The sequence below is a fragment of the Salvia miltiorrhiza genome, chromosome 3, assembly GCF_028751815.1.
Source record: "Salvia miltiorrhiza cultivar Shanhuang (shh) chromosome 3, IMPLAD_Smil_shh, whole genome shotgun sequence".
Lineage (NCBI taxonomy): Eukaryota > Viridiplantae > Streptophyta > Magnoliopsida > Lamiales > Lamiaceae > Salvia > Salvia miltiorrhiza.
The window spans coordinates 47,688,392-47,707,898 of NC_080389.1; the positions used below are offsets into that span (position 1 = coordinate 47,688,392).

General features: G+C 38.8%; 1 long non-coding RNA gene across 1 annotated transcript; it reads right to left on the reverse strand.

Moving 5' to 3' along the window:
- Positions 1-7,022: 7,022 nt before the first annotated feature.
- On the reverse strand, positions 7,023-8,039 carry LOC131016217 (uncharacterized). Its single transcript, XR_009098886.1, has 2 exons — positions 7,798-8,039; positions 7,023-7,219 (listed from the first exon to the last, which is right to left on the reverse strand). It is a non-coding gene; the product is annotated as an uncharacterized LOC131016217 (long non-coding RNA).
- Between the last annotated feature and the right edge of the window lie 11,468 nt (positions 8,040-19,507).

Here is a 19,507-nt window from a genome sequence, read left to right on the forward strand (position 1 = left end):
ATACTAAAATGTGGGACGACCAGAAAAGAAAAATTGGATACTAAAAGTAAAGACGAAGGGAGTATTATTTAAATTCGATTAATTAATCGATTAATTAGTTAATTGAGTCAGTTATCGAATAACTGAATTTTTAATTGGATTCAGGTTCAATTCAAAATAAAATAAGATTTTTGAAGGGAAACAATCCAAATAAAAAGTTAAAACATTTCAAATAGGATGAAGAGAATATCAACTTACAACTTTTTACATTAGCATTAAATTTACTTAAAGGGGGCGTTTCCTTTGAAGGATTAGCCTTAATAGATAAAAATAGTAAGACTAATCACTTGTTTACTTAGATGGATTAGAGCGTTAAGATATCCTAATTATTTTTATTATTTGAGCTAATTTACTTGATTTTTATGTCATTGAAAGGGTGAGATCGGAGAGATCCTTATCTTGAGATTAAAAATACTCTAGCATGCATCTTGTAAACGTCCCCAAAGAGTATACATATACATAGGGATGTCAATCGGGCCAGCCCATCGGGTTTTCGGGCTAGCCCTATCGGGTTCCGGGTTAATCGGGTGCGGGCTAATCGGGTTGGAGGTTTTTTCGGGTTGTAAATCTCCAACCCTAACCCTAAACGTTCGGGTTTCGGGCTAGCCCATCGGGTTGGAGGTTTTAAAGGTGTAAAAATAAAATTATTATTTGTATTACATTATTCCTAATTTAATTTGCAATTATATTATTTTATCTGCATTTATGTTTACTATCGGAACAAACATATGATAATCCCATTTAATTTGTGTTTTTATGTTTAACACCCCATTATAGTTGCAATTAGGTGCTTTTTCTTTCTATAAAATAAAACAAATAAAAATCCATCTACTTCCTATATTTCTATATTTCAATATGTTTTAATTGCTATTATTGCAGTGCAACACGTGATGAATGTTTTGATGCTAAAACTCAAATTTTTTACATTGGCAAATGGCAAGAACGCTTGTAACACCCAGGAATATCAGAATATAACATAATCACATAATCAAAAATCTAGAAACTGGGAATCAGAAGAACGAAATTGCAGAAAAATTGGAAAAATAAATGAAACTACAAATGCTTAAAAAATTACTCACCAGCGGACTAGAAGCAGCTGCAGACGGCGGTGGTAGCGGCTCAACTCAGGTGAGAAGAGGCGCGGCGGACCGGCGGTGGGAGAGGGAGCAGAGTGGAGGCGCGATGGTGCCGGGTCGGTGGTAGACCGGTCGGCAGTGGCGTAAGGGAGCCGCGTTGTGAAGGGAGGCCGGAGGCGGAGACACGCTGTCTGGTGGTGGTGGTGGCGGACGCCGGACGGCGCGGCTGATGTACGGAGGCGAGGCGGATTTGAATTGAGTAGGAAAGATGAAGAATGGAGGCGGCAGATAAGCATATCAGCATACATATGTGCATAACCCTAAAATGTAATTTTAAATTCCCATTTTTTTTAAAAAATTCAATAGCCCGACGGGCTGGCCCGACAACCCGACGGGCTGGCCCGCTTCAACCCGCCAGCCCGAACGGGCTAGCCCGATAAGCCCGATTTGTTATCGGGTTGCAATTTTCCAGCCCTAACCCTCTACTTTTGTCGGGTTATTCGGGTCGGCCCACGGGTTTCGGGCTGGATTGACATCCCTACATATACATGTAGGAATGGAGGCTCATATAAAATCTTTTTTCATATAAGTATTATGGTAAATATCACTTTAAACCTCAAACTATTGTCGCACTATCAATTATATCCTGAACTATTGAAAATAATTTTTTAAACCTTAAACTATTAATTTTGTAGCAATTGTGCTATTCATCGATTTTCTTGGCTCCAAAAATTTGACGTGACTTGCTGGATGCCACAATATATTTAGAATTATATTATTTTTTACCCACATTATATAAAATAATGTGATTATATGCCTTATTAATTAAAAATTCAAAGGGTGAAAAATGAATGAAGTGTACAATTGATACAAAATTGATAGTTCAAGGTTTAAAATATTATTTTCGATAGTGTAGGATAGAATTGATAGTGCGAAAATAGTTTGGGGTTTATAAATCAACCGTTGATTTTTTTGATTTATAATTGTCATAAATGGAACCATTGTTGTTCTAATATATAAAATGCCTTAACATAAAACATACAATAGTCAACATAGAAATCAATCATTGATGAGGAGTAAGGATCTCATCAGCGCAGGACCTACGAGAGCATTCAAGTAGGTATGGTTAAACTAACAATGCAGGACTATGACAACCACGAGTCAATAGCCAAGATGCGGAGAACGCGGGGACTGCGCAACCTTAGAGCTCAGTAATCCAGTCGTGCTAAGGAAAACGTCTGCGCAGCCCTGAGGACAAAGTAATTCCGCTATACTGCACAGGTTAATTTCATTAGTTATCGGAGGCTATATTGAAGGTTCCTCAACACAAGTAAAGAAGAAGACTGAGAAAAGTGATCGTCTGCACAGCCGGAACAATGCTAGCCTGCGCTGCTCAGAGGGACATTAACATTTGTAAAGCTGCAAGTTAGTTAGTAAAGAATATTCCTCCGATAATGACCTAGGCACGTACTCTAGCATGTGGAGTACGTGAATTAGAGTAGAAAGTCTAATGTATCCTTTGCCCTTGTAAATTCCTATAAATACTCATTGTAACATTCTTCACAAGTTAAGTCCCACGAAATACAAAATAGTGTTCTGAAATTTTCTGGAGTTTTTCTACAAGTTTTTCACTAATTTTCCGCGGTCTCTTTTACAACACAGATGATTCTCTTCGTTTAAATAATGTTTACATTAGGTGTTGGTGTGAGGCTTCACCAATCATGATCATTCATTTAGCTAAAATATGTGAATTAAATTTGTTTCTAATTTTTACATTATAACTATATATAGTGAAAAATGGACAAATATTTATGTGAAAATGAGCTGAAGTAAACATGATTCTGGCGAAATGAGAGGTGCATATATAGAAGGATTTAAAAAATGTGGGAAGGGAAAAAGGATAATTAAGGGTTGGTAATTGCAATTATATAAGATAAGGAAATGGATTAGTGGAATAAGGAAATGCTTGGAGGACAGAAGTAAGTGGGAGGGATGCGGGGGGCATAATCGTACCACCACTTTATCCGTAGCACGGATTTTCAAAACCTATTGCTTTCACCCTCACTTTCACATGTAATTAAATCAAATTAATCTTTTATTGTCACCCATTCTTCATCTTCATTTTATTTTATTCTATAGGGAGTACTTTTATTCTAGAAGGATCTCCGCGGCTCTGCAGCTCGGCTTATGTTGCTTATCACATTATTACTCACTTAATTCAGCTCATACTACATGAGATAGAGACAGAAAGAAAGGCCAGCTCCTTCAATTCTTATTTGTCCGTACATTATTTTTCCCGAATTATTTAAATAATTTTATATTTTATACTCCCCCAGTCTCTTAAAAGTTTGTCCTAAGAGAAGCGATACGAGTTTTAATAAAAATTAATAAAAAAAATATTTGACGGTGGAACCATGTACAAAAATAATGTTTAAATGACTATAATTGTAAAATAGATGATGTGGTCATGTATAAAAATAGAAAATAGGAATATTATGACAAACTTTTGAGGGACACCCCAAAAAAAAATTTAATATAAGATAAAATTAACCATAGGTGACTCACTCAAGTTTAAAATATCCAATCAAAGCATAATAGTCTAACCCGTAAAAACTTTTCAATTATGATGTATTTGTGTGGTTGACAAAACAAATTAGGTCATGTCTTTTACTAATTGCATTCCGAAAGAAAAAAAAAAATCCGAACTTTCACTATATATTAACTTTTTAGCTCAATTTTATAAAAATTATAAAAATGCCTCAAATTTATGTCTATTATTCAGTTTATAATTTGAATAAAAATTACAGTTAATTGAGGATGGTGTTTCGCCAAAAATTGACATTACATTTTTTAAAAAATCACATTAGTTTTTTTTTTTTCTATATACGTCAACTCTCGTAATGCCACCGTTCCATATGAGATTTTAACATTCAGCTAGGTTCTTAACACTTGACGAGGTAGAATCCTCGTTGAACCTTGAACAACTTTCGTTTAAAAAAATTAAAATATGGAGTCTATGGCATTGACGGAGCTGACGTGAAAAAAAAAATAAAAAAATCTGATGTAATTTTTTTTAATTGCTAAATCAACTTCCAGCAAGATACATAAATTTCAATTAATCAAAATTTTAATTATAAATTTAAAAATAAAAACAAGTTTAATTTATAAGGTAGTACTATATAACTATTTATTCGCCTAGTGATTGTTGCGTGCGTCTATAAGCTATGCGAGCACTTTTATATATAACTAAATAAATATGTATATGTAGGGAAACGGCAGGTCTTGGGTGCGACGCCGATCCGACCTGCGCCTCAAACCTGAAACCCTAAATCTTAAATTATTACATTTGTTTATAATAATTGTTATTTTTAATAAGTATGAGATATACATTTATTCGTACAAATGTATATTTATATAAATATAAGTATTTACCTTCATTTAATATAAAGTATTATATTTTCTAAACTCTAAACTCTGTAAACTAAACCCTAAGCCCTAAATCTGAACACTAAACCCTAATAGGAGTATTTACTTTTAATAAGCATAAGATATACATTTGGTCGCACAAATGTATACTTATGTTAATATAAATATTTACCTTCATTCAATATAAAGCATTGTACATATCAATAATTACTTTTTCTTATGATAATAATTATTTGATCAAATAATAATGTAATTATCTATGCTTATTAAAAGCAATCATTGTTATAATAAAAAGTAATATTTGATATGGAGAATTGTAATATTTCAAAAATATTATATTAATTGTAATTATTGTTGTAATAAAAATTAATTATTGTTATAATAAAAAGTAATTGTTATTATTATTATAAAGTAAAATAATATTTTTAAAACATTAAATTTTTCACAATATTGATATTAACTATTTATATTAACATAAATATACATTTATGCGAACAAATACATATATTATACTTATTAACAGTAATAGTCATTATAAACAAATGTAATAATTGGCAGCGCAGGTCAAATCCACACGGGTTAGGGTTCCGGGTCAGAAGCACGGGTTTGGGGCGCAGGTCAACCCGTCGCACGACTGTGCGACCGCCAATAATTGGTGGTAGGGAAATTATAAAAAAAAAAAAACACTCTTCTATATTAGCTAAAAGTTAATATGTACCATTTATTTTTAAATAATCAATGTTAGTCGTAAAAGAAACTTTAATGTAATATATATATATAGGTTAGTTTCCATGGAGAAGTAAAAAAAAGTAGAGAATAGAGAAGCATTAAACATGTCATGAATATATCAGTAGAAAATAGAGAAGCAGTTAAACATGTCATGAACATGTTCAACACAAATTCCCGTTGAACATAGCGCGAATCAATCTTAATTAGCCGTTAGATTAAATAAGATCAATGGCTGAGATTGCTTCTTCTTTCTTTGCAAATATATGCTTCTCCATAGAACTCTTGTCTCTCTCTCTCTCTCTCTATATATATATATATATATATATATATATGATATGTAAGTATTGATTTAATGTATCATATGATTGATATTTTATCTGGAGGTGGAAAAATTTTACCTGTGTTCGAATCCTGGAAGGAGCGAGAATTTTACTATTTTTTTTAATATCGTTATTCAACACTATATACTACTTTATTCATTAATCTCGCGATGTCACGAAAAATAGCAATCTCACTGGAACCTATCCCTAGAATAATAACACTTCTTAAAATAGCAATCTCACGAAAAATAGCAATCTCACTGGAACCTAAAATAATAACACTTCTTAAAATATAAAATATAAACAATTTTCAGTCCTTAGATCATCAACGTCTACAGTTGATTCGTAACTCTGTTGGATGAATTCATACGTGTTCTACATAAAATTTGTACATTGAAAAACGTTTTTATTTTTATTTTAAGAAGTGTTTTTACGGTAGCCCTTCCTTATATATATATATATATATATATATATATGTGTGTGTGTGTGTGTGTGTGTATTATCTAGCGGTATGACCACACAATGGGCCACGTGGCGCATTAGGAGCGCGCCACGTGGTAGCAGCCTCCCAAGATCTTCCAAAGCCTTTCAAGGCAAAAAACTCGGAGGGGTAAAATAGTTATTTTGAAAATTAAAAAAAATATATTTATTTATTTTTACTGAAAATTCATTTTTATCCCGCCTCAAAATTATGCATATAATTGAACACTAATATGCATAAAGCTAAACACAAATATGCATGACGCTGGATAGAAATATGCATAAAGTTACACACAAATTTTACCAAGGCTCGAATCCTGGAGGGAGCGAAAATTTTACTAATTTTTTTAATATCGTTATTCATTACTATATACTGTCTTATTCATTATACTCACGATCTCACGAAAAATAACAATCTTGAAAGCACAAACAGCAGACTAAAGGCCGAGCCTCATTAAAACCTATTTACAGAAAATCCAGCGGGAAAAACCGTAAACAGGAAAAAGAGTACTCGTCTAGCAGACAAAACCAAAAGGTAAGGAGCGGAAGGGAAAGTTTTCGGAACTCCGGCCTAACCATCGTCCCCAAACAGTCCCGGCTCCTACCCCACAAAGACAAGAAGGCAGAAGGCCGGTTAGATGCCGTCGCCTAAAGCCCCCCACCACAGACCCAAACGAAATATATATATATATATATATATATATATATATATATATATATATATATATATAGGGGAGGGCTACAGTGAAACCACTTCTTAAAATATAAATATAAACGTTTTTTAATGTACGAAATTTATCCAACAGGGTGTCACACCCCAATTCTTGAAGGAATAAATATAATCGAGGTGCAACTAATTCATAGAAATAAACAAGGGAAATACCTTGTTAAAACCCGAAATAGGATAGAAAGTCGGGCTATGCCCCTTTGGATCACAAGTTTTGTTTCATGCTTCTGACAACCGACATTCATTGACATAAATTTAGTAGTGAAGAGTCTAAGCTAGGTCAAATATATCATTTGAAATTTAACATGAAGATCTTAAGTTGGGAAAACAAAAGACTGATATGAGTAATTGCTACAGCGGAAGTCTAACATAGGAATTTATCTCTAGCCTCAGCTCCGTCCCGTCAGCACCGGCCAGCCAACCTGAAAACATTTGAAAGTATTTTTGGGCTAAGTACTAATGTACTCAGTGGGCATGCATTTTCATAAACATTTCATATTTTCGTAAAGACAGTTTATCCAATCATAATTTACATAACTTAGAAGGTTTTAAAATGAAATAACTTCTAAGCATGTTAAAATATTTTCTTTCATTTGTGCGCACATGTCACACTCCCTTTCCGTTACTCGCTGTGATCCCGGACCTTTTAGCCACCGACGGATCCATTTCTCCTTCTTACTTGAACTGAGGGCGTAACCCAGTCAAGTTCCCATTTGGGACCCAATGCTCCGGAACACATCCCGTCGAGCACCCTTATAACGCCTCATACATACAAGATTAGTGCCCGAATGGAGATCAACCCACCAGGTCAGCTAATAGGTGTACACAATTCTCAAATAACGTGTTAGGTCAAGAGAGAACCTCGATCGATTCATTATTGCGAGCCTTAAACGGAGCAGAGTGCACAAAATATTTTATTGGATAAACAGTTTGCATTTCATTGAAACATTTAGAGCTTAATAACTCAATCATACTTTATACGTTTGGAAAGTAAGCCCACCTGGTTAGGCAAAGCCTGAAGATCATAATCACTTATAAACCTGTCTTGGGAAAGCAGCGCTAATCCCCCTGGTCACAAAGCCTACAAGAAATTCTATTCTTAATAGGTCTCGTGAAGCTAATCTTAAGTCATGGTGTAGTGCTTAATATTCTATGATTCACTTAGCCGGGTTTTTAAACTTTAATGAATAAATAATTAAAAACATTTCTCTTGAGTTAAGAACACCAACAATATTCTTACTCATCTTTCTTTAATAATTGGAATTATAAATAAAACCAATTAAATCATAAATACTTTTATTGCAAAATATAATGCAATTTCATGTCATGCTTAGCATATAATAAGTAATAACTTAAAATATTAAATGACGATTTTCATAATAACTTAAAATATGCACATAATAATAATATGATATTATTATGCAAATTAAAATAATTAATCAAACTTAATAAGTCTAATTAATTAAAATAGTGCAGTCCAATTAAATGGAGAAGCTGCACAGCCCAATGAATAAATTAAAGGCCCAAAGCATTAAATAAAAACATTGGCCCAACTGAAATATAAACAAAACTCGGCCCAATTAAAGAGCCCAACTGAAATTTAAAACAATGCAAAACTCGGCCCAACCCAAAGAAAAACAAAGCCCAACCTTTAAAATTTTCGGCCCATATGCTCAAGCCCAAAGGCCCCAAAACCCTTCTTCTTCACAGACGCCCCCCCCTTTTCATTCTCAACTCTCTCTCTCTCTCGATTCGCCCCTCTCTCTCTCAGCCATAAGTTCCGCGGCGGCGGCTCCGTCTCCGGCGAAAGGCCGCCGGCTGGTCACCCCTCGCCTCCCCCAAATCACACGCACACACACACGCAACTGCAGATCTTACTCCCTCTCTCCCAAGACTCCGCCGCCGACTCCACCAACCCCGGCGACTTAGGGAAACGACGACGAGCGCCGTCGACTCCCTCTCTCTCTCTGAATCAGTCCGGCGACTGTAGCAGGAAGGCTGCCGCCGACCGCGACTCCCTCACTCTTCCTCCGTCCGTGGCCGAGCAACAGCAGCCATGGCCGCCGAGCTCTGCCTCCCTCCGCTGATCCTATCGAAGCAGTCGCCCATCCCCCTACCCTCTGCTCCCTCCGGCCGACAGCAGCGAGGACCGCCGCTGACCGCCGCCCCCTGACCTCTAGTCCAGCCCTCTGCAACCCCAGCTCAGTCCATCTCCCTCTGTTTCCGGCGAGCAGCAGTGGAAGCCGCCACTTCGCCGCCCCTCCACCGACTCACACACATACCGCACATACTCAACAGGACACACATACACAACAGTCAAGCCTCGACCAAGCCTCGACACAGCAAGTTCGAAAAGTTGGTGGAGGCTTGGTCGAGGCTTGAAGTTGCTGAAATTAGGGGAGTTGGTGGCTGCCAAGCATGACTAAATCTTGACTTTTGAAGTTGATTGGGTTGACATGAGATGGAGTGGGGTGGCTGATAGGAAGCATGGGTGAAGGAGTCAAAAAATACTGCATGGTAGGAAGCGTGGGTGAAGAAGTCAAAAATGGTAGGAAGCGTGCAAAAGAGTGGGCGCATGGTTGAGATGGGTGAAGGAGTCAAAAGAGTGGGCGCATGGTGGTGAGATGCGCTGATAACTGTAGCTGTTGTACTTAGCACAGAAATGGAGGTGGTGGGTTGGGCTTCTCTTTTAGGAAAAATGACTCTTGGGCTTAATTATTAACAAGGAAGGTTTAATTAAAACTAGGGCCCAAAATAATATTTGTCAAAGCCCAACACATTCAAAAATTAAAGCTTAACATAGACTTAAATTAAATCATGTACAAATAAATACTAATCATATAGAATAATCACATATTCATATAATTCGATGTATGAAATGCACAAAATTTCAAAAGACTAAATTTTTATAAAGGCTTCTGAAAATAAATTTTGTTGGAATTTAAAATATAAATCATTTTTTTCATTTTTCCGGCGTAAATCATCCTAATCTAAGTTTAAAATAAATTCTAAACTTAATATAAATAGGCGGGGTGTTACACAGGGTTACGAATTCATCCAACATAGTTACGAATTGTGAAAAATAAATTTTTGCTACCTTTGGGATTCGAACCCAGGACCACGAATTCATCCAAAAGAGTTACGAATCAACCGTAGATCTTGATGATCTAAGGGCTGAAAATTGTTTATATTTTATATTTTAAGAAGTGTTTTTATTTTAGCCATCCCCTATATATATATATATATATATATATATGTATATGAGGGCTAGAATAAAAACACTTTTAAGTGTATAAAATATAAATGATTTTCAGCCCTTAGATCATCAAGATCTACGGTTGATTCGTAACCCTGTTGGATGAATTCGTGGTCCTGAGTTTGAATCCCAAAGGTAACAAAAATTTATTTTTCGCAATTCGTATATATATATATATATATATATATATATATATATTGATAAATCAACCGTAGATCTTGATGATCTAACGACTGAAAATAGTTCCTACTCCATCCGTCCCTGAAATAACTTCTTCTTTTTCCTTTTTGGGACGTCCCCCAAATAAGTTCATCTTTCTTTCTTTCCATTTTTGGACAACTACCCCACCACTAATAATATTTTATTTATCTTCACTTTTTCACCATTCTCAATACTAATTATAACACTTTCTCACCTTTTCACCAATCCTAATACTAATTATAACATATTTTTCTCCACTATCAATACACTTTATCACTTTTCCTTAAAACCCGTGCCGTCCCCAAAGAGGAACTTATTTCAGGGACGGAGGGAGTATTTTATATTTTAAGAGGTGTTTTTATTTTAGACCACCCCTATATATATATATATATATATATATATATATATATATATATGTTAGCCCACCCCTTCATCCTCGATTATCATGTATCATATTGTGCAATATGATGCACGCAAACATAATACTGCTCATATGCTCATTCTTCCATAAACGACCCGAACCTTTTATAATATTCCAACGAGCTTGAAGAACACCAAAAGCTCGTTCCACATCTTTTCTTGCAACTTCTTGCATCATTTTAAACCTCTGCTTCTTCGCGTCGCTTGAAAAAGCAAAGCTTTTAACACATACCGGTCACTCCGGGTAGATGCCATCGGTTAAGTAGTAGCTTCGAGTGTGGTGGGAGTTGTTGGCGACAAAGTGAACTGCTGCTTCATTGCCCGAAAGGACGTCGTTTAACAGCATCAACTGGTTGAGAACACTGATGTCGTTGTTTGAGCCTGTGACTCCAAAGAAGGTGTGCCAGATCCACAGATCTTGGGAAGCAACAGCCTTAAGTATAATTGTAGGTTCGTTGTGATCCCCTCGAGTGTAAGCACCATGCCAAGCCACTGGACAATTCTTCCAAGTCCAGTGCATATAGTCTAGGCTCCCCAACATTCCAAAGAACCCATGTTTCACCTCGTGCATTGCTAGCAGTCTTTGAACGTCGACGGTGGTTGGCCTCTTCAAATATACACCGCCAAAAATACGAACAATGGCTTTGCAGAATTTCTTCAAGTACGCCAAGGCCGTCGTTTATCCTATACGGAGATACTCATCGCAGCAATCAACGGCAGTATCGTACACCAGTTGATGAATCGCCGCTATGTAGTTTTGGATCAGTGAGAATCCAACATGGCTACATGCGTCAGCACGTTGTTGGAAGAATGGATCAACTTATAGCGTATTGACAATGCGTAGAAACAACTCTTGGCTCATGCTAAAACGATGACGGAAAAACTAAGGGTCATACATCGGTTCAGAAGCAAAATAATCCCTATAAAGTCGACTACCACCGCCTTCACGATCTCAGTGAATAACTCGACGCTTTCTCTTCGGATGAGGTGGAGGATCAAATTTAAAAGTACTCGCAGCTTGCATGAAATTGGAAGCAAGCTGCATGAAAAATAAACCGGGATTGACATTCGGATTAGGAAATTGAAGATGATCTTGATTCGGCACTTCTTCGTCGGAGGACGAATTTGACGGAGAATTGTGCGAAGAATTATTGGAAGATGACATATTTTTTGAATGAGAGAATAGAATATAGGAGTGAATGAAAATGGGGGAAAATGTACTCCCTTCGTCCCAATATTGTTGGCCACATTTTCTTTTTGGTTTGTCCCACTATTGTTGGCCACTTTCTAAAAATGGCAAAGTTTACTTTAATTAAGTCAACAATTGCTCACTAATTAAGTCAACAATTGTTGGCCACTTTCTAAAAAGGCCAAAATTACTCACTAATTTTGGTGGGCCACACTCAATTAAAACATAGCACTCAATTTCTTAATCTCCGTGTCAAAAAGAATGTGGCCAACAATAGCGGGACAGAGGAAGTAGTATTTATGGAGGAAAATTTGATAAAAAAAATAAAATAATAAATACATGAAATAGCCGTTGAATGACTATTTTACAAACAAATGCCAACAACAGCTCCCTGCCACACCCAACGGTATGTTTTGAATTTTCATTTTTTTTTTAATTTCCCAAAAAATTTCTTATTGGGCGGTGAATACACGCGCCCAACCATTTTCTATTCTGCACCGGGCGCGGGCGATGGAGGTTGGAATGGAAACTGGAGGCGCGACAATGAGGGGGAGGGGTGTGCACCAGCTTCCGCACCTCTATAGTGGATGCCCTACTGCTCTCGATCGTTGTAGTTTGACCCTCTTTTAAGATATACATATTCTATCAGGGATTTTTTTTTAAGTATTATAACCACTTTTCCCCTCTCTCTATATACATTAGTATGGGTGAATTCATGATTTGTCAATAGAAGTGAACTTATTGTAACATGGAGTCTAAAAATACTTGGACAGGGGTTCGAGGGCTATAGCCCATGAACTAATTTTTTTTTGTACAGTCCGTATAATTCATTTTTTATGCCCAAATAACATCTTAAAGATCTTAGGATTATGGCTCAATCACTTGCTATAATAAATTATAAATAATTATTTTCCTTCTATTTATTCAATAACAAGTTTATTGGAGCCCATAAAGAACCACATCTATATATATTTTTAAAAAAATTGTTCCATCTTCTATAAAATAAACTAATTTTCATTATTAATAGTTTACAATCTTATTTTTACTAGAAAAATGACTCAAACTTAGAATTGAAAATTAATAAAAAGAGAAAAATAAACAAAAATAACATAAATTTAACAAACTAAATTTAAGAAAAAATTTAATTTATTAAATGAAGAAAGAAGCTCACAAATTAAAAAAAAAATAGTGAGAAAAAGGGTCCCGCAAATTAAAAGATGATGGCTCCATAAATTATTAAAATAAAATTTATTAAAAAAAGAAAGAAAGAAACGAACCTAAAACCCTTGAGTGCACAGAGAACAAACTAAGGGCCGAGCCTCATTAAAACCCTTTTAAGGCAAAACCTGGAAGGAAAAAACCTTAAAAGGGAAAAAGAGTACTCGTCTAAGCAACGAAGCTGTGAGGGAACGGAAGTGAGACAACTTCAGAGATTCCGGCCAAACAATCACCCCTAAGCAGCTCGGTTCCCGAACACAGCAAAGAAGACCAACAACAGAGCAAAAAACAAAGGTGAAGAAAAGCAAAACTAACAAAAGAAAAACCAGTAACAGCACGACAATCGTCCACCTCTAACCTGCCCCCGCCACAACACGTGAAACCATGCCAAGAAAACACAAGCCGACGGAAGAAGGAGATAAAACTCCAAGAAGCGGCACATCGACGACGAAAACTACCGCCCCTCAAACAAGCTCGACGTGAAACAGCAGAATCAAGCCGATCACGGAGATCCAAGAGGTCCGACCAGCCGACTCCCAGTGTCGAGCTCACCCGATCACTGAAAAAAGACGCCGCTGACACCCCAACCCAAACACCATCAATCACCAACCCTTCAAAGAAACGATCCTCGACGATCCACCCAAAAGAAACGTCAATCATCATAGCCACCAGTCCACCCGGCAGTATCAACGTGAACATAACAAGCCCAGCAGTATCCGAGCTCCAAAAGCACGACTGAGCAACTCCGTCAAGAAAGACCGCCAGGTGCTCGATCGAACTCCAGCGCCTATCCACCATGTCTTGCACCGCACAAGCAAGCGCAGCGAAAACCGTGAGAGACTTCAGCTTCGAAAAAGAAAGCAACCTTCTCCACTTCCTCCCAAACCTCCAGAGCGCGTTGATCACCCAACTCCCGCGGCTTAGCATGATGAACCAGCAAACAAAGGTTCGCACACCAGGTGTTCGAAAAAAAGCCATTATTTAACAATCCTTATATGGCTATGCGTAGCCATATCTAACGTCACCGCCATCTTTATCTCGTCAATGGGATGAGGCCACCACCCTTCCGTGCGCCCCCCATTTGCCATAATATCCGCTGGTTTATTCCCCTCTCGAAAAATATGAGAAACGATAAGATGGAACTCATTCAAAGTGTTAAGAACTGCTTTCCAGGAAGCCACAAATCTCCAAGGAACCTCACAAGATCGGGAACTCAACAAATTCACAACGTAAGTGGAATCCGACTCCACCCACAAGTATAACCAACCGCGTTGGTGAGCGATGTTAATGGCAGTGATCACCGCTAAAAGTTCCGCCTCAAAAGCGAAGCCCACACCTCCCTTAATATGAAAACACCCTCGCACCGCAGCCCATTTGTCCCTGAACACGCCCCCACCGGCAATGAGACCCGGGGCTCCCGTGGCCGAACCATCGGTATTCACTTTCATCCACCGTGAAATCGGAGGCCACCAGTGAACCTCAACCATGGAGGGAGGAGGAGTCTCCCTACTTCTTATTCTGAGACGTCTCGTCACAAGGAAGTCCGCCCAAGAATTTTGAATGGATCCCAAGCGCGTAAAAATTCCATCAATCTCACGTATTGCCACCTTAACAAAAGCAATAATACGACGTACATCAAAGCTCTCATCCTCAAAAACCATCTTATTCCTAGTATCCCATAATTTCCATAGAAGGTTAATGATTGCCGCCTTCCAAAAATTAGTAATCTGCGTGCTGAAGTGAACATTCCAAGCATTAACAAGAAAATCATAAATATCAATACAATGTAAAAGATCTTCTTTCCCGAACCAACCCAGGATCTCTCGCCAAGCCGGAATAACTCTGTCGCAACTCCAAGCAAAATGCGAGATGGACTCGGCATCCTGGTAGCAAATCGGGCACCCATTAGGTGCCGTCATCCCTTGTCTAAAACGATTATCCAAAGTGGGAAGCCTACCATGAATGATTCTCCAGCAAAGAATCGACCTTCTCACCGGAATAAAATTCTCCCAAAGCCAAGTACCCCATTTAACCGCCGCAAAACGATGACAGTTGTTTGCGAAGGCCAGCGCAGCAGAAACCTCCCCGCGCAGCGAATTCTTCCAGTAACGAGTGTCCCTCTCATTCCGGATGGGAATCCTGATGATGTCCACCACGATCTCCGGATAAAGCCGAACAAAAGAATCCGAGAAGTGCCATAAATCATCATAAAAATAATCTTGCACGGAGTGGTTAAGGTAATCCCACATGAAGTGAGGAATCTTGAGCTTATCCACCAGTCTATAACCCAGCCAGTCGTCCTTCCAGAACAACGTACAATCGCCGCGCCCAATAAAAGCGTAAGAATCTTCAATGAGACCGTTCACTTCCCCCTTGATGCCGATCCAAACCGGCGAATTAGCCACGGAATGTTTAGCATACCCGAATTTATCCAGATAACGAGATCGCAAAATAGCATTCGGCTGATCTTCTCCCTTAATCATCTGCCAGGCTCGCTTCATTAAAAAACATTTATTCATTAACGTAAACGATCGAATGCCAAGCCCTCCTTCTTCACGAATCGAACACACCCGATTCCAACTTACCGGGCAGTTGGGTTTAGAATCAGTCCTCCCAGTCCAGATGAAGTTCCTGCACTTTTTATCCAAATTATGTAACAGTGATTTTGGCCATCGATAAATCATCATAGAATGCACCAGAGAACTCTGAATCACCGACTTCACCAAACAAAGACGACCAGCCATCGAGAGTTGCAGCCCTTTCCAACGTGCAAACTTCTGAATGATACGATCATGAATAGCCATAAGATGAGAGGCCCTTGGGCGGCCCGTGAAAATCGGAACGCCAAGATAAGTAAACGGCCAGGAAGCCGTAGGAAAATTCAGAGCACGCCCTATCCTACGTTTCATAGCAATCGAAACCCCTTTGCCAAAATAAACGTTCGATTTCTCAAAACTGCAAATTTATCCCGAGATCTTCCCATAGTAATCCAAAATATCCTTTATCTTGCAAGCATTTCTGGCCGAGGCTTTTGCAAAAATGATAATATCATCTGCATAGAAAAGGTGGGTCGGGAAGTTCGCCGCCCGGCTAAAATTCATTGGATGCAAATGCCCAGAATCCACGCAACTATAGAATAAGTGACTTAACACATCCTCGACAATACCAAACAAAATCGGGGAAAGAGGATCCCCTTGACGGACTCCGCGGGAACAGCTAAAGTACCCACTGAGCTTTCCATTGTATAAAATAGAGAGTTTGGCCGATCTAAAAATGACCGAGATCCACTCTATAAAACGATCATGGTAACGATTAGCTTTCAGAACTTGAAAAATGAAGTCCCAGCGGATCGTATCGAAAGCTTTGCGAACGTCAATTTTACAAGCCATATTAGCTCCACGATTCGTTCTCTGCATACAAGAAAACCCTTCCGAACTCATCGTGATGCAGTCATAAATGTTGCGACCTCCAATAAACACAAACTGATTGTACGATACATGAGCAGAAGCAACGAGACTAAGCCTTGCAGCAAGGATCTTAGAAATGATTTTGAAGAAAAAATTTGACATAACAATCGGTCTCAAGTCCGCCACCGTGGTCACCGAATCCTTTTTAGGAATGAGGATGAGAGTGCTCGAGTTGCAGCCATTGGGCAAATAAGAATTCCTAAAGAAAGTTTGGACCGCTGTGATAACATCCTCTTTAATAACGCTCCAGCAGTGCTGGAAAAAAACTCCAGGAAACCCATCGGGTCCAGGTGAACTCTTTGCATCCAAAGCGAAAATCGTCGTCGTAATCTCGTTGTCATCTGGAATACGAGTAAGAGTCGCAGAGTTCTCCTCAGAAATGGCCGGATCAATCAAGGCCTCAATCTCCACCAAGTCCGAACCAAGGCTGCCATCATCCGAGAACAAGGAAGAAAAATAGCCCACAATATGTTGTTCAATCGCCAACTGATCGTAAGTCTCAACACCGTTGATCTTCAGATGTGATATAGTAGAATTACGTCTCTTAAACTTTGTCATCCTGTGAAAGAAAGAGGTATTTCTATCCCCGTCTTGGAGCCACTTCACCCTGCTTTTCTGCTGCATTAAGTTATTCTTTTGAGTAAGGTGAATATTGATTTTCGCTTGAATCGCTACCTCTTCTTCAAAAATCTCATCAGAATACCCATTCAAAGAAATCCGACGTTGAACATCCGTTAATTGCTGTTGTAGCTGCCTAATATTCGTATCCACATTCCCAAAGACCTCCTTGTTCCAACTACGAATACCCACCTTTAGCCTCTTGAGTTTGAGCATCACGCGGAGAATCGAACATCTAGTATCTAAAGATGCAGCACCCACATATTAAGAAACCGAAAAGCCCGATGCCCCATATGATTAGACGTCTTACATTGAAGAACCAGAGGCGAATGATCAGAAGTTAATATCGGAAGAGCCGTGGTTACCACCGAAGACCATATATTCCCAAAATCCAGAGAAAAGAAGGCGCGATCAAGGATAGATTCCACGTGACAAGGAAGGAATCTTCTACCCGACCAAGTAAACCGCAGTCCATCTGTAGGCGATTCAACAAAATCCAGATCCTCAATGAACTGACAAAAGTCCCTACAATCTCCAGGAGAGGGCGTAACCTGGCTTATACGTTCATGAGCCCCTTTAATCGCATTAAAATCACCCAAGATAACCATATTTCCCATAGCAAAGCAGAGAAGGTCACGCCAGAGCAATTGACGAGTAGCCCGATCATTAGCCCCATGGACCACCGCAACTCTAAAGGAATAATTCTGCCAAGAGCAGTCAATAATAACAACCTGCTCCGAAGAAAAGACCACGACGGTGATGACCGTAGGATGGGAGAACAACCAAATATTAGAACAACGAGAAATCCGTAAATTTTGATGAACCGGAACCAAATTTAACTCATTCCAGAAGCCATGTCTGACTTTGCGAAACGCCTTCTTAGGTTCAATTAAGCCTAGAATAATCGGAGAATAGGAAGCACAATGCTCCCTTAAAAGCCGCATGGATTCATCCGTCATGCCGCGGATGTTCCAAGCAATAATATTCATAAAAGAATTAAAATTCCGCGGAGCGAGACTCGCTCAGCTCCACTTCATCCGACCATCTACCCCTTGCCATGTTCTCCATGGTCCGTATGCTCTTTTTGTCTCCTTTTTCAATCACAAAGTTCATTGGCTTATGTCCCATGTCAGCATGTTTACGTAGCCTACTTTTGATCCCCTCCTCGGTGGTTTGTGTATTCTGAATCAGCGCACGAGACGCCTGTTCTTCTTTGGTAGGCCTTCCTCGACGTTTAACTTTCCCCGTCGTTTTATATTCAGTAACAATGGGCGCTTTAGCAAGCTCCAATATTTTCTCCAATCTCTGCGCCTTCATGGCATTCTCCAAATCAACCAGAGTCCTCGAATTGTTTTTAGCCATCTCCTGTTGTTGTTTCCTATTGGGGTCATTTTCCAGAAAATGTTCTTCTTCCATGATGATATGCTCATCCACAGAGGAAGAAGACGAATCATCATAATCCTCATCCCTCACACCGATGCCTGTCCCATCTTGCTGTTCATTCGCAGCCACCGTGACTGCTTCCAGGAGATCCGTACCTCTCTGAGACTCATCTTCAATGTTTAAAACAACAAATCTTGATCCAGCCCCTACCGGGCTTTTAGGGCTTACGATATCAACAACTTTCATATCATTAGCATTATGTCCCCCCGACGTAGAGGTATCCTTCAACAAATGTTGCTGTGACTTTCCTTTGTTGACCACATTCCATTGTCTTCCTTCCTTATCCCTCGTCTCAAGAGTTTATGATTTAAGAATCTCCTTAGGGATTTCCGTGGTGATCTGTTTGGTGGCCTTATCCTTCTCCGACTTTTGCCCACGTCTGCATTTTTCTTGAGCATGCCCCGTAATCTTGCACCTTGAACAAAAGAGAGGCAGATTCTCATAAAAAAAATCGACGTAAAACGAATGAAATTCACCTTCTATAAGAAAATTTTCGGGAAGAGGTTTTGACATGTCGATTTCCACCAAGAGGCGAGCGAACTGGCCAAATTCTCGACCCGCAGATATGCAATCCACTTTCAGAGGGTGCCCAATGAAACGGCCAATTCCAGTAATAATCTCCGGATGCCAATATTCAATTGGCAGATAGTGAATACGGACCCAAACGTTCGCCAAGGAAGAGTGTTCTTTAAAAGGATCAAAATTTTGCACCCATTCCCTGACGCGCAGATGTCCGACAGATAACTCCCAAATAGGTTTAGCTTTAGCGGCCGCTTTGTCATCAACAGTTTTGAAAATTATCGTGTAATACCTTTTCCCAATAGGGATCAATTTCCATGACATAGAAGGGTTCCAAATCTTTTGAAGTTCCGATTTAATCTCCAGCGTAGGGCGAGGT